Source organism: Schistocerca gregaria, unplaced genomic scaffold, assembly GCF_023897955.1.
Source record: "Schistocerca gregaria isolate iqSchGreg1 unplaced genomic scaffold, iqSchGreg1.2 ptg000988l, whole genome shotgun sequence".
NCBI lineage: Eukaryota > Metazoa > Arthropoda > Insecta > Orthoptera > Acrididae > Schistocerca > Schistocerca gregaria.
This window is the reverse complement of record NW_026062338.1, coordinates 125,001-130,000: the sequence shown is the minus strand read 5'-3', so window position 1 is coordinate 130,000 and position 5,000 is coordinate 125,001. Positions and strand designations below refer to the sequence as shown.

At 56.0% G+C, this 5,000-nt stretch overlaps 3 non-coding genes across 3 annotated transcripts in view; all 3 read left to right on the top strand.

The window, feature by feature from the left end:
* Window positions 1-2,176: 2,176 nt before the first annotated feature.
* Window positions 2,177-4,069, top strand: LOC126326401 (small subunit ribosomal RNA). The gene has a single exon (XR_007560650.1). It is a non-coding gene; the product is annotated as a small subunit ribosomal RNA (ribosomal RNA).
* Window positions 4,070-4,424: 355 nt separating this feature from the next.
* On the top strand, window positions 4,425-4,579 carry LOC126326375 (5.8S ribosomal RNA). The gene has a single exon (XR_007560625.1). It is a non-coding gene; the product is annotated as a 5.8S ribosomal RNA (ribosomal RNA).
* A 188-nt stretch (window positions 4,580-4,767) lies between these two features.
* LOC126326352 (large subunit ribosomal RNA) overlaps window positions 4,768-5,000 on the top strand; it is a 4,222-nt gene continuing 3,989 nt past the window's right edge. Inside the window, exon 1 of the ribosomal RNA XR_007560608.1 lies at window positions 4,768-5,000. This exon is cut by the window's right edge and continues 3,989 nt beyond it. This is a non-coding gene — a ribosomal RNA (large subunit ribosomal RNA).

The window sequence follows — 5,000 nt, the reverse complement described above, 5'->3', positions numbered from 1 at the left end:
TAACCCAAGTTACGCTGCACCTTAACCCAAGTTACGCTGCACCTTAACCCAAGTTACGCTGCACCTTAACCTAACTTACGCTGCACCTTAACCTAACTTACGCTGCACCTTAACCTAAGTTACGCTGCACCTTAACCTAACTTACGCTGCACCTTAACCTAAGTTACGCTGCACCTTAACCTAAGTTACGCTGCACCTTAACCTAAGTTACGCTGCACCTTAACCTAAGTTACGCTGCACCTTAACCTAACTTACGCTGCACCTTAACCTAACTTACGCTGCACCTTAACCTAACTTACGCTGCACCTTAACCTAACTTACACTGCACCTTAACTGTCACATGTAACGTCACAGGAATGTAGCTTTGCCTAACAGCAACCCTCTGAACATAGTTCACTGCTTGGATCCTCTGGTGTCATGTGTATTTCTTGATGCCATGGTGCGTACCCTCACATAAAGGTCTTTCGAGTGTTGCGTACTTTCTACACAGTCCCGCTAACCACTGGAAGGGTGTACCGCTACAGAACGAATATCGCCCTCCCCTCCTGCCCTTCCAAGCTGGTCGGTCAGGCGTTTGTTTGTGAAATGAGCCTTGCAGCTGTTCAGTTGCATTCGGTTGTCGATGCAGTCAGTGTACGTTGTGGTACGGCCTGTGTGGACTGTCCGCTGATGTACGCGTAACCCACACTGATCATCCGTCGTTACGTACTGAGTGACATAATGTGGCACATGCTTGACCGTACACCGGCTGCGCCCTACAATGGCGAATCATAAGGGCCATATGTTGTGCACGATGCTACTTGTCTCGTCTCCCCATTACAGCGAGATTGCACTGTTGTACGCCGTACAGACATGTGGTAGGTAGGTACGGACGAAAGTATTGCATGTTGGCCCCCCCCCCCCCCCCCCTCCTCCCTCTGCCGGGAATCAGCGTGAGCCGTCTGTTGATGTAGCGACGAGGGTTTTCCTATTTAATCGTATTGCCCCACACAACATGATAGCACGGTGGACCGCGTTCCACATCTGCGACATGCTACAGAGGCCGGTTGACAGTCGACCGCGCAAGGGACATTGCACACGTGCGCGGACCATCTTCCACGTGTTCTCTCGTGTACATGCCGCAGTGTGTATGTGGGCTGATGTAGCGTGTCGTGACACATAACATGCAGGCATGCCAGAATCGTAGATTTCGCAAATGTAGATTGACGTATACGTTTGCTGCCAAAGATCCGCAAATGAACTGGAAATCAGTTGTTGAGCGGTTGTTCGCGCTGCAGGTGCATCGGTGATAGCGACGATCGGTACATCTATGAACCGGTTGTTTCGGCGGTACCCGCCATGCCCCCGAACCTGAGTTGGCCATGTGGGTATGAAGCGATACGAGGCTGTGGCTTGGCGGGACAGTCCCCGGCCGGTGAGGGGGGGCCGCCCGGCGTGCTGGCCGCGCGCTGCGTGAGCGCACGCACTACAGCCGGCTGGTGGGGGGCGCCCAGTGGCAGGAGCGCCGGCCGACGGGCCCGGCTGGCGTCCCAGCTATGCGCCGGCGCACCCTGCGCGCGGCGCCAGGCGGCCAAAGTGGGTTCTGCCGAGCCCGGTGCGAAGCGCGGTGGACATCTGCAGTGTGCTGGTCCGATTGCGGACTGTGTGCGTTGAGGATGCGCCGCCGCCCGGCACTCGGCGTCGCGACGCCGTCTGCTGCTCGGTCGCCCCCAGCGGTTCTCGCAGGTGGTTTGTATCGCAGCTCTGCGGACGTGTTGGCGCGTGCGCTGTGCTGGGAGAGTTCGCTTCTGCACCCAAGTGGGGCTTTGCCCTTCTGTGGCGCTGGCGTTGGAGCTGCCGGTCACCGTAGGTGGCGCGTGTTGTTTCCCGCCGGCAATGCCACGACAGCACGCTCCCGGGCCTCTGTCGGCAGCGGCAAGCTCAGTTGGGAGCACGGGTGTTCGCACTGAAAGCGTCTACTCGCCCATCTCCGGGCGATTGCGCCTCTCTCGAACCCGACCAAGTACTTAGGACGGCGCTGCGCGCCGCCGGGACCTGAGAGGGTTTCGAGGTGTATCGTGCAGGGGAGCTCAGCCTCCTCCTGTTTGCAGAATAATTGAGCGGACGCTTGCGTGTTCGCGCGGGCCCTCGGGACACACTCCCGGGCGGCCGGCTGCTCAGCTCTCGTTGACGCAGCTCCCTGGTTGATCCTGCCAGTAGTCATATGCTTGTCTCAAAGATTAAGCCATGCATGTCTCAGTACAAGCCGCATTAAGGTGAAACCGCGAATGGCTCATTAAATCAGTTATGGTTCCTTAGATCGTACCCACGTTACTTGGATAACTGTGGTAATTCTAGAGCTAATACATGCAAACAGAGTCCCGACCAGAGATGGAAGGGACGCTTTTATTAGATCAAAACCAATCGGATTGGCTCGTCTGGTCCGTTTGCCTTGGTGACTCTGAATAACTTTGGGCTGATCGCACGGTCCTCGTACCGGCGACGCATCTTTCAAATGTCTGCCTTATCAACTGTCGATGGTAGGTTCTGCGCCTACCATGGTTGTAACGGGTAACGGGGAATCAGGGTTCGATTCCGGAGAGGGAGCCTGAGAAACGGCTACCACATCCAAGGAAGGCAGCAGGCGCGCAAATTACCCACTCCCGGCACGGGGAGGTAGTGACGAAAAATAACGATACGGGACTCATCCGAGGCCCCGTAATCGGAATGAGTACACTTTAAATCCTTTAACGAGTATCTATTGGAGGGCAAGTCTGGTGCCAGCAGCCGCGGTAATTCCAGCTCCAATAGCGTATATTAAAGTTGTTGCGGTTAAAAAGCTCGTAGTTGGATTTGTGTCCCACGCTGTTGGTTCACCGCCCGTCGGTGTTTAACTGGCATGTATCGTGGGACGTCCTGCCGGTGGGGCGAGCCGAAGGCGTGCTTGCGCGTCCCGAGGCGGACCCCGTTGAAATCCTACCAGGGTGCTCTTAGTTGAGTGTCTCGGTGGGCCGGCACGTTTACTTTGAACAAATTAGAGTGCTTAAAGCAGGCAAGCCCGCCTGAATACTGTGTGCATGGAATAATGGAATAGGACCTCGGTTCTATTTTGTTGGTTTTCGGAACCCGAGGTAATGATTAATAGGGACAGGCGGGGGCATTCGTATTGCGACGTTAGAGGTGAAATTCTTGGATCGTCGCAAGACGAACAGAAGCGAAAGCATTTGCCAAGTATGTTTTCATTAATCAAGAACGAAAGTTAGAGGTTCGAAGGCGATCAGATACCGCCCTAGTTCTAACCATAAACGATGCCAGCCAGCGATCCGCCGCAGTTCCTCCGATGACTCGGCGGGCAGCCTCCGGGAAACCAAAGCTTTTGGGTTCCGGGGGAAGTATGGTTGCAAAGCTGAAACTTAAAGGAATTGACGGAAGGGCACCACCAGGAGTGGAGCCTGCGGCTTAATTTGACTCAACACGGGAAACCTCACCAGGCCCGGACACCGGAAGGATTGACAGATTGATAGCTCTTTCTTGATTCGGTGGGTGGTGGTGCATGGCCGTTCTTAGTTGGTGGAGCGATTTGTCTGGTTAATTCCGATAACGAACGAGACTCTAGCCTGCTAACTAGTCGCGTGACATCCTTCGTGCTGTCAGCGATTACTTTTCTTCTTAGAGGGACAGGCGGCTTCTAGCCGCACGAGATTGAGCAATAACAGGTCTGTGATGCCCTTAGATGTTCTGGGCCGCACGCGCGCTACACTGAAGGAATCAGCGTGTCTTCCTAGGCCGAAAGGTCGGGGTAACCCGCTGAACCTCCTTCGTGCTAGGGATTGGGGCTTGCAATTGTTCCCCATGAACGAGGAATTCCCAGTAAGCGCGAGTCATAAGCTCGCGTTGATTACGTCCCTGCCCTTTGTACACACCGCCCGTCGCTACTACCGATTGAATGATTTAGTGAGGTCTTCGGACTGGTACGCGGCATCGACTCTGTCGTTGCCGATGCTACCGGAAAGATGACCAAACTTGATCATTTAGAGGAAGTAAAAGTCGTAACAAGGTTTCCGTAGGTGAACCTGCGGAAGGATCATTACCGACTAGACTGCATGTCTTTCGATGTGCGTGTCGTGTCGCGCAACACGCTACCTGTACGGCAGTAGCCGTGCGCCGCGTGCGGAACCACGCGTGCCTCTCAAAACTAGCGCAAGTGTTGTTGTGTGGTACGAGCGCTGAAGCTCTGGAGCGGCTGGCCTGCGGCACCTGGCGCCTGGCGCCGGTTTTGAATGACTTTCGCCCGAGTGCCTGTCCGCTCCGGTGTGGAGCCGTACGACGCCCATCGGCCGTCAGGCCGTTGGACACAAAGTAATGGAACAGGGGCCGTCAAACGCCTCAGTCCCGCCTCTGCAACTGTCTTGAAAGAGACGGTGGAGAACTGAAAAGATAAAGATCACCCAGGACGGTGGATCACTCGGCTCGTGGGTCGATGAAGAACGCAGCAAATTGCGCGTCGACATGTGAACTGCAGGACACATGAACATCGACGTTTCGAACGCACATTGCGGTCCATGGATTCCGTTCCCGGGCCACGTCTGGCTGAGGGTCGGCTACGTATACTGAAGCGCGCGGCGTTTGTCCCGCTTCGGGCGCCTGGGAGTGTCGTGGTCGCCTGTGTGGCCGGCTGCGTCTCCTTAAACGTGCGATGCGCGCCCGTCGCCTGGCGGTTCGCATACCGGTGCTTTCTCGGTAGCGTGCACAGCCGGCTGGCGGTGTGGCGTGCGACACCTCGTACAACGACCTCAGAGCAGGCGAGACTACCCGCTGAATTTAAGCATATTACTAAGCGGAGGAAAAGAAACTAACAAGGATTCCCCCAGTAGCGGCGAGCGAACAGGGAAGAGTCCAGCACCGAACCCCGCAGGCTGCCGCCTGTCGTGGCATGTGGTGTTCGGGAGGGTCCACTACCCCGACGCCTCGCGCCGAGCCCAAGTCCAACTTGAATGAGGCCACGGCCCGTAGAGGGTGCC